Genomic DNA, 11,112 nt, shown 5'->3' with positions numbered 1-11,112 from the left:
AAGCTCGATAATATAGAAAAGCAACGAAAACATTTCATATTTTGTAAAAAATACTGCTTGAGATGCTTTGTACACTTATCTTTCACATTGATTACAAAGGAAAAACCTAATTTAAAAAGTATTCTTAAAAAAAAACTGATCAAAATTTACGTTTTTCACACTTTCTTGTGGATTGCCACCTCGATTATGTCCTTGTGCCCCAACCCGGCAGCAACACCAAAGGAAGTCGTTAGAGGAGTAGGTGTCTGCACAGAATAATCGCCGGCATCAACGAGTCCGATGGTGGAAATGCACTACTAGCTAAAGGAAGGTCCCTCCACCTCTGCCCCCTCTAAAGGCAATGGCTTGATGAAGCAACCTTTCCAGTCCATATACTCGTCACGTACTTGTAGGTGGAACGACGTGGACGTATCGGATCTCGTTAGTCCGTGCGTTCCAAACTGATCGAAATGCACGATGACGAGTGTGTACCCGCATACCTCTACTAGTACTACTACTTTTGCTACTAGGGGAGAAGGAAGATGGGCTAAAAATAAATCATAAATAAGTTTCCTTCGAGGCTGACAAGTTGCGGACCCTTCGATTGAAGTAAGGCCGCCAACGGCAGATCATGCACCCGGAATGGTTGAGTAACAATTAGTCGCGAAATTAGGTCAATCATGCGAGGGGTCGGATGTAAAGCGGAACGGGTGAGATTCGATTGATCGCTGATGTAGTTAGTCAAGTGATGTCGTATTTTTTTTAAAGTACCATCTACTTTAGCTAAAAGTCAACCGAAATCTATTTTTATTTTTTTCTGTATTTTTTATCATGATTTCAACATGATTCAACATAATTTCAACATGATTTCGCAAATCTTTTCGCGATTCATAATTATTTTTTTTTATTTTGATGAAACTTTGTCCATGCATTCCCTGTCAGCAGAAGTATTTTTGTTTGTTTTTCCATAAAAGTCTTCAAACAGTTTTGGGGGCTGTTCATATAAAATGGGTGTGTAAATGTATGAAATTCTGTGTCTTGAGAAGGTAGTATACGATCGATTTGGTGTCTTCGACAAAGCTGCAGTTTCCAAATCTATTTTTTTTTTGAAAAAAGATCACGTAAAAAACTTTTTTTTATTTTAATGAGTAAAAACATAAAATTTAAATTTCCATAAAATGTATTTTTGGGTGGTGTCTCATGCTTTGCTCATTTCCATAACATTTATTTTAAAATTTTCGATTTTTAAGATGTTTTAGGTTTAGGAGATATAAATTTATGAATAAAAAAACTAATTTAATTAATTTTCTTTTCTTGTCAATAAAAATATTTCAAAAATTGTGTAATTTGATCTCAACTAAGAAATTAGGAAAATTATCTAGGGACCATCAATAAACTATGTGGACACCTTAGGAAGGGGGTCAGTGATTGTTCAAGCTCCATACACGAAGTGGGAAAAGGGGTTGGGGTCGAAGCATTCACGTCCACGTGGTTTATGAATGATCCCCTATTTGTAGACCTTTTCAAAAGTAATAATTTTAACATTGAAAATCGAACCAATAGTTTCCGAGATATGATCAGAAGAAAATTACAGAATAATTAGGTGACACAAACAGTCCAGACTTGATAATCCGAAGTTTTGATTATCCAAACTTCGATTATCCGATGGTTTGTATGGGACTTCGGATAATCGAATCACGAACAATTTTTATCACTCGGTCCTAACCAGGTCCCAGTACCGAAAAGGACCTAATGAAAATAATTTAAAAAAAAACAATTTTAATCAATATTTTTTTTTATTTTCTTATTTTTAACTTCAAATTCCGATTCTGCGACCTCATTTTAGTCAACTTTGAATAGTTGATTGTCTATTATATTAAAAAAGCATTTTACCAATGTTTCATCACCATCATTTTTACCGCCATTTTGGATTTAAAAATTCTAAATAAATACCTTAAGAGTAGTGTATGGGTCATACTTAAAGTAAACAATCATAAATAAGACAATAGAAAATATTTGTTTTTTTTTTTTTGTGATTCGATTATCCGAAATCCGACAATCCGAAGCGATTTTTTCCGAGGCCTTCGGATAATCGATATTTATTTTCTGTAAAAATATTTTCAAAGAGGTGATTCGTACTTGGAAAACTTGAGTAACTTTATTTTTGAATAAATTGTTACTAAAACTGTAAATCGTTGCAAAGAGGCTTTTCAATAATTATTCCTAAAGTTTCAGAAATATTTCAATAAATTTTGGTCAGCCTGCCTATTGTTTAATTCACATTCACATGTGTGAAATTGTTTAAATAAGTTGGATTTTCAACAAAATATCTATATAATATTAACTAAAATTAAAAAAGTTCACTAAACCTTCATTTAAATAATTATTAAATCACTTTAAAGGTTGTTCAAAGGGCCATTTTACACGATCATTCAAAATGGGTCCGCGGGCCATACTTTGGTCACCCCTGTGTTAAAGCTTTTTAGGTGATCTTTCGATATTTTTTTTATTTTTTTTTACGTTTTATATTATGTTTTTAAATAAAAACATTGACCCTTGAAATCCACAAATTTTGAACTATTTTTTCTTACATTATAAACAAACTTTGCAAAGATTACCATGGTAATCTCCAGGAGTATGTATTTTTCACAAAATAATGGCTTCACACTCTGAAACCAATGAAACTCGAGCTTAGTAATGTTTTTTTTTCTGCATATGTTCATAGGACCTATTTAAGAAAAAAACATTTAACATTTAGTGATAAAAATTTGAATGAACAAATCGGGAGTTTTTTTTCCGTGTACCATTTTCCTGGAATGTCCAAATTATAACCTACAATTTCGCCGAAGATACCAAATAGATCAGAAAATCCTCATGATACAGAATAGAAAAATAGAAGTTGGAACGATGTTTTTGATCGCAGTTGATTTCAATCCTGTTTTTATCGAAATTTTGATGTTTTTTGGTTTGGTAACTTTTGCATAAATTGACAATTTTTCATTGTGAAAAAATAAATTAAACCCTCTTCATCCCAACCCCGCCTTTAGACGGGCTTCGATTTAAAAAATCGCCAGAAATCCATTTTCAACCATTTTTTGATCTTTGAAAAGCATTGGAAAGAAGAACTCTTAAAATTATTGAAAATTTATGGATTGGAAGTTTACTTGTTTTAAGTGACTTTCCTAATGTTTTTGAAAATGTAAAATGTTTTAGAGGTCAACTTTGGCTGTGTTTTTTACTAAAATTTCCTATATTTTAAGCAAAAAGAAGTATGCAGTATTTTTTCAGACTATGCCTCTACGCATTTTTTTACAATTTTAATGATAATGGTGCCATTTTATAGCAGAAAATGTGAAAAACAAGCAAAAAATTTCAATAGTGACTGTTAAAACATGAAAAATAGGCAAAACGGAATGATAAGAGGTGGTAAAAAAGGCAAAATACTACCAAAAACAAACATTAACTGAGCAAGATAAATGCAAATTTAAATTAAAAATTAAACAAGAAAAATATAAAACAAGAGAAGTAATTTTTTCGTAGAACAAAAGTTGCCTGAAATGACCTCCTAAACACGGGAAAAATAAAAAAATCGAAAAAAAATTGAGTACAGGGTTAACTGATCTAACGGAAAAAATACAAACTAATCATATTCTCTGCACATTTTGTGCTCAAAATCCTTTTGCCTAAATCCTTTCATCTGATCTTCTGCCGGGTGTTCAAAATGTCACAATTTGCTACTCTTTTGACAGCGGAGCATTGTATGGGTGTGTGTGTATTTGTGTGTGTGTCACAGACCGAAAACATAACCCCTTTGCAGCCGTTGGTCAGTTGGCCAGTGGCCACGCGCTTGCTGTGCCGCGTACCGATATTAATTATAACGGATGATTGACAGCCCAGCGACGACGCCGTAAATCATCAACGTCGGCCATGTTTTTTTTTTCTCTGGTTGTGGTGTTGCCATTTTTTTCTGGCAAAAAACAGCATAAATTGGTACCGTTTTGATATTTTGAACAAATATCCTGAGGGTAACTGGGTTTTGCGTTTCTGATGATGCTTTTTTTTCAGGTGAAAACGAAGGATTTTTGATGGATTACGCTTTTTTTCTGCATCACGTTTGCGCCTAAAGTTATGTAATCTAATTGTCCGTTGAGGGTGGCTGGGGATTTTTGTGCTCACACGTGAATTGACTTAAATTTCAATTATTCTTTGTCAACTTTGCTATTTATTATGGATTACGTACAAAACATGTCGGTTTTTAAATTTCCATTTTTTGTTCTCCATTTTCCAGTGTCACAATGCTTGCGGATCACAAACCTGGACGTGCCACAGTCGTACATCATCGCCCGGGGAGGAACCAGCCGAAGATCTGGTCCTGGATTGTGAGTACGAGCTGGACATAGCGACGGCCAAGGGTTTCGTCCTCAAGTGGAAGCACAACGATTTGCAGATCTACCAGTGGATTCCGTCCAAGAAGCCGGTGGCGTTTGTATGTTTGTTGTTAGGGTAGATGTACCTATTTTCAACCTATTGAATCACATTTGTCTCAATGAAGATTTAGTTTGAAATGAATCGAAATCAAGAAGATTGAGTCGAAAATAGGTGCTTATACTCTGCCTAATGTTCATTCAAAATTTAGTTCACACCACTCTCTTTCTCTTTCTAGACCTCCTTCAAGGGCCACGTCGACCTGGAGTATTCTGTGTCGGACGATCGGTTTCAGAAGTATCGTGCCTTAAAGCTGATCAACCCGATGGCAAACTTCACGGGCAACTACAGCTGCGCGGTGCAGACGTACGACGAGAACGAAGTGCGGTCGGCCCACCTGCAGATCATCGTGCCCGAGGTGGAGTTCAATCTGACGTACCACCGGGAGAGCAACGGCAGCACGGTCGTGCAGTGCGCAGTCAGCGACATCTCGCCGAAGCCGGAGCTGGCGCTGTTGTGAGTATTTCGGTTTTTAATTTTGAATTAGTACCTAGTCTAGGCAAAAAGTTGCAAAAGAAGATTTTTGATCACGAGTCGTTTAATGCGAGGTTCAGTTTAAATTGGAAACTCCGGAAAACATCATTCGAATGAAATGTTAAGTCAAATTTCCATATGTTTAGTCAATTCACTGTTCAAACCAAACCAGTATTGAAAAGTATTTATTTTCGATACAAGTGATTCATTGCTGAAAGTTATAACTTCTCAGCCTTTGTTTCGAAAAAGATTACTTTTCGATTCTGTCATTTTAAGTAGAGAAAAGTAGACCTTTAGTCGTTCTAGAATGACAGGAAAAGTGAGTAATTTGTTACGAAATTGCAAAAAAAAAAATTAATAATTTATCATTTCAACTTTCAAGGATCGAAATGGAACAATTAGAGGATCCTTCAACTTGTTTTGGACTTCAATATTGGAGAAATAATAATAATGGAATCATGTTTATGCTGGTAATTTTTTAATTTAAAGTTTTTGTCTCTTGGCTCTGGTAAATAACATTTTTTTAGCAATAAGTATCACTTAATGCTGTATACATTATTACAGTTATGATACTATCGGAAATTAGCAGAATATCAACGACCTTATTTTTAAGTTTTATGTTTTTTTCTGGTCTGTGTTCCCAAAATTCAAAATTTGCAAAAAGTTTAATAGTACCCTATTTGTTTGAAAAAAAAAATCAAAAAAAAGTTTACAAGGAATTGTTTTGTTTCAATGAAAAGTTTTTTCAATGAAAATTGAAATTTTAGTAAAAATTGTTTTCCCCTGGGTTTTAAAGGGATTTTAAAACTCTCAGCATAATTTGCGATGGCCTTACTGCCCTTCTACGCATAATTGACCCATGTTCAAAAAGGTACGACTGAGAAAAACGTAATTGTAATTTTTCGATCAATTTCTGTGTTTCTAAACATAATTGCCCAGTTAGTTCCTATTCTCCCTATGTGTTCCTAATCACCCCAGTTAACAGGTTATCACTCTTATTTGTAATTATCTTGCTATACAATAGGCTAACAAGACAAAATGCTTCGTAAAACTAATGATTCCGCGTAAGGAAATACTTAATGGGCAACTATGCGTAGAAGTTTAACGATGGGACAAACAGACTTGGTTTTGTTTTAAATGAAAAAAATATACGACAAACTAGACTTAAAAATGTTAAAAAGTCAAAATCGTCAAAAAATTACATGGGGCAATTATGTGTTTGATGGCAGCTTACACAAAGAAAAAAATTTTTTTTTGATTTTATGTAACAACTAGGGGAACCATACCCTTTCTCAGCCTATTTCTATTATCGGCCTATCAGCACTTTGATCATGAATTACAGTTTGAATAAAGTGTTTTTGACTGTTCCAAAGTAATAAAAAGCTCAACTTAAAGTGAGCAAGCAACTCTTCATTGTTGATACATCTGAAAATGTTGATTTAATAGCGGAAAACGTCAAAAGTGATGAGAATTGGTCGAACGGCTTAGTGTGATTATAATGGGTACAAAGTGTGAATTAGTTGACTCTTAAACAGAGCAAATTCTAAAAACCTTCATAAAATTTGCTTCATAGTATTTGCTTAAAATTTCTTCACAATTGGCAGCACTAAGCAGACTCAAAAGAGCGCTGGAAGAAAAACCGAACTAAGCTGAAATAGAAAAATGGGCGTGGCCCAAAACATTCTCGTCTGATTAGAATACATTTGGGCAATATTTTTTAAAATGCTTGTAAAAGGAAAAGAATAACTTTTAGTAAAAGTGAAAATAGACAGAATGTTTCACAATAAGTTGCTCTACTCGTTGGTGTATTTGTTTTTAGTAAATTTTAAGGAACATTCAATATTATCCAGCATCATTCAAACACGACCGCTTATTAGGCGTAAAATGGGTATATTTCCCCTACCATGGATTTATTTTTAGATCGGGGGTAATGTTAAAATAACCTAGATTTTTTTTTTGCAATTTCATTTATATTTTTCTTTTAACATTTTTTAAGTACCGTAAACCGGGGTGACTTTGATAGGATTTCAATTTGTTTTTGGAATATTTTCCAACAGTAAAGGTTTTTCTCAAGATTATTATTTCTAAAACATGCACTGGTGTACGCCACACCAAGTCCATGCACGATTTTGGAAAAAAGTTTTTTCCAATAGTGTTTAGAAAAATAGTTACGTTAAAAATTCTTAGCTTAAATTCCGGGGTGTCTTTGATAGTCATAGTTTTCTTATAAAAATATATTTATGATATTCTAACTTTATTTGTACGTTAAATGTACCATCACTAAAGTAGCTGATATAGTTTTAAGAAAAAATCCATGTTTATATTTAGTTAACTAAGTATATAAGCTTTTTAACAAAAAAAAAAAAAAAAAACATATAAATTTTAGGTAAAATTGCTAAAAAGTCGGAATTTTGCCAGAAATTTGTTAAAACTAGTTTTGTTTATAAAACTATTGATTTAAATTACATTTCATACTAAATTCGAAGCACGAACCACAAGTTTTCACATTTTACATGAAATTTGTTTAACTTAAATTGCCTATAAATTTTGAGATTTTTTAAATTGTGTTTCAAAAACACATATTATTTATTATTTACAAACTTATTTAACCTTCTCGTATTGGAAAATTGTCCAAAGAATCCGAAGATGCATACCGTTTTCCGATTCAAAATCGTGTTCATTGAGAAAATCATGACACTTTGAGAAGTTTGAAATAATGACTTTCATCAACATTTTCTTAACTATAGTTAACTAACTTTTTTAACTTTTTTAACTAAATTTATGAAAAGTTCTTTTTGAGGTACTTTGAACATTTTTCTACCACGGTCAATATGGTTCTAAACCATTCCGTACGTATTTTAATTGTACTCTTTATTTTGCGGAAACATCGCAAACCTATCAAAGTCATCCCGCTGTCAAAGTCACCCCGGCTATCAAAGTCACCCCGTTTAACGGTACGTTTTTATTTCATTGCTCTAAAAAATACTGTTAAGAAAAAAAAATTAAAACTTTTTTTTTACCAGGCAGGACAGAAACAGTTTGGTCTTTTTCAATAAAAATATATAGCTATCGGAAATTTTAATATAAGCATGCTTTATTTGTTTTCATATTTTTAAAATATTCGTTTTATTATACAAAACAGTTTTTGAAAAGCATAAACCTGTGTCAAATTCGTTACAGTTTGAAATTAAAAGAATATAATAATAATAATAATAATCAAAAGAAACCTAATCAAGATGTAAGAGTAGTGAAAATTTACTAAACCTACTCATCGCATTTCTTTTTTCATTATTCTAATGCTGTAAATCACTTCGTTAATTAATCCATTTTTTGGGATGTTTTGGTAAAAACAGCAAGGATTTATTTAATAATTTTATCAAATTTTGATAATTTTTGCAAGCATTTAAAAAATCTTTGTGGAAATATATGGAAATTTAATAACAGTCAAACCACCAAGATCCAGATTAAAAGTGCTCCGATTTGGCTCAAATTTGTTATGGGGGTTCCTTGGCCTTAATAAATTTACCTGTATTTTTTTTATCGGTGGTTAGGGTGGTTCTATTTCGAATAGGTTGGTCTAAGGAATGGCGTTGTTATTTTTTTTGCAAAAACCATAATCGATCCTCCCCCCTCCTGGACAATTGTCCATACAAAAAAATCTGTTTTGCATGGAGCGTAGACAATCGTAGCTTACAGGTTTAAAGTTATAATTCTCCAATATTGTCACATTGAACGTAATTTGAACCACTTTTGTCCAAATACAATTACGATAAACTTATTGCAGGTCATCGATCCTTCAACATGAAATTTGAAGTTTATTTAGTTATTTTTTCAAATCAATCTCAAACATATTGGACAAACAAGTAAAAAACGTCTCGATGAGATCAAATTATGCGTAAATAAAGTGTTTGTTTTAACGGTACACATCTGGTCTTTGTCGGTAAAATAGTGTACGCATATTTGTCAGGTATGTGCTGCTAATCAGTACTGCTAATATACCGATTCGCAAGTCAACAGCAATTGTTTGAACCAAGATGATGTATGTCATTTGAAATTTGTTTAATCGTTGAGTTAAAAATCCTTCCTGTCCTGTTCAAAATCAATACAAAGCATTAATGTCTCAAAAAAAAACCCTTTTTTCCAGCATCGACGAGTCGGAAACGAAGGAGGTGGTCCTGACGGAGGACCACGTCCAGGGCGCGTACGACGTGGTCCTGCAGCACGTGCTGACCGACGACTCCAAGGACACGGCCATCCACTGCCAGCTGTCGATACCGGGGACCAACTACACGAAAAAGCGCGAGAAAATGTTCCACGGTTTGTTGATCGCACGTTCACGTTGATTTCAATTAATTTTGAATGTTTTGTTTCATCCCGTTGATTTCATTTTAGGAGCTGCCTTCCGAGCAAACATATCGACCCTCCAGGCCCTGCTGTACGCCCTGGCCGCCGCAGTATTGTCCAGCACGATAAGATACTGAGAAGAAGAAGGAAGCTCTCCCTTTTTTAGCGAAATTTTCTCCGAGTTTAGTCTCGATAAAATGGCAGTGTCTTAACAGTCTTATACACAAAATTAAACACACACACCGATTTTGAAATTCATCCCAAAGATTTCACACCCCCCCGTTGTATAGGCCTACAAGTTTGATCGGAAACGGAACCAATATGACGCTTACAGATTTCCAAACCAGCTTTGTATTGAGAGTGTATAGTAGGAGCAGTTAAAAATTATACTTTTCAATTTAGGTTATGTTTCTTTCGCGCCTTCGTGTCTTCCAAGCAAAGCTTAGCACAAAACGATTTAACACACTAGTTGAGTTCACCGTTCGCACACATTATTGTTACGCAAATGAAGAGTAAATGTAAATATAAAGTTGTATTTTGTATTATTATTTTTTTCGTAGCTTTACACTCCCTAACGATCCCAAATTTTGTGTTTAATGCGTCACGCATCTAGTTTTAACTATTTATTATTACGGAAGGTCTAGAAGGGCAGTTTTCTGAGAAAGAATGTTATTTTTCGAATCGATTTCTGTACAATTTTATACTAAGCTTGCTGGGATTCCTCTCTAGTTAGTGCAAGAGAGCACAATGGTAACGTAGTGTGATTCGAAACATTTTGCTTGCTACCTTCAAAATTTATAAATATTTATATTCGCCTGAATCAATGTGTTCTTCTACAAGCTCTTGTTGATGTTTTGCATATTTGATTTTGAGTATTATTTTGAATTATATTCAAAATTATTTTGGTTGCTGTAAAATATTCTACAAGCAATTGACCATTTTCAATGCAAGGTTTTTGATCCTCGACATAAATCGGGGTCATGGAGTTAAGTTTAAGTTACTTTCTTCATTCAAATCAACTCTTAAAAAGCAAGAGGTATTTTTCTCCAAAAATATAAAAATTTCCGTGGAAATATATGTGATATCAATATAAAGCAACGAAAGTTTCACTATTTAACATTAAAATTTGATCCAATAGTTTCCGTGAAATCGCAAGTTAAAAAATGAAAGCTTTAAGTTTCAAGAAGCCGTATTTCAGCAGTCTGAAGTCCGATAAACAATGTCAGAAATGAAAAATTGCAGGCAATTTTCTAAGCCAATCGATAATATTTTTAATACTGGTGCTTTTCCTTCGAGCGCTAATCATCCAATATTACGTCCTTCTGAAAGGTTAGTCTTGATTGATTGACTCTTTGATGATTTTTATGAAAATATGGTTTTCGAAAAGATCTCAAAATTTCACGAGTTTTACATTGAAAATCGGACTATTAGTTGCTGAGACATAGGCATTAGAATATGGCTGGTCAGCAACCAGAGGTCCAAACATCAATGTCTTTTAGATAATTTTACAGCAAGTTTTCTGAACAATTTAAAAAAATATTTTCTGAAAGGATCACTTATGGTAATTATTTTTAAAAATCGTTAAACCGTAAATATTCCGCTGAAATCAACTTTTCAATTCCGCCTTAAAACTATCTATTTTTCCTGTCATTCTCGAACGACGAACTTTTCTCTACATAGAAAAAAAATCATGATAATATTACATCTGGGAAGGAGTACATCTTTTATGTCAGAAAAAAGGTGTAATTTTACCTCTGGAAATGTGTAATTTTACCACTTTTATGGTGTTATGTCACATTTTTAGTCTAAATTGAGGTACAATTACATCAT

The 11,112-nt window shown here is 33.4% G+C and overlaps 1 pseudogene; it reads left to right on the top strand.

Moving 5' to 3' along the window:
• The first annotated feature begins 456 nt into the window (after positions 1 to 456).
• LOC6049945 lies at positions 457 to 9,830 on the top strand (annotated as a pseudogene).
• The last annotated feature ends 1,282 nt before the right edge of the window (positions 9,831 to 11,112 follow it).

The sequence above is a fragment of the Culex quinquefasciatus genome, chromosome 2, assembly GCF_015732765.1.
Source record: "Culex quinquefasciatus strain JHB chromosome 2, VPISU_Cqui_1.0_pri_paternal, whole genome shotgun sequence".
NCBI lineage: Eukaryota > Metazoa > Arthropoda > Insecta > Diptera > Culicidae > Culex > Culex quinquefasciatus.
The sequence above is the reverse complement of the archived record's forward strand: the minus strand, read 5'-3'. Positions and strand labels throughout refer to the sequence as shown.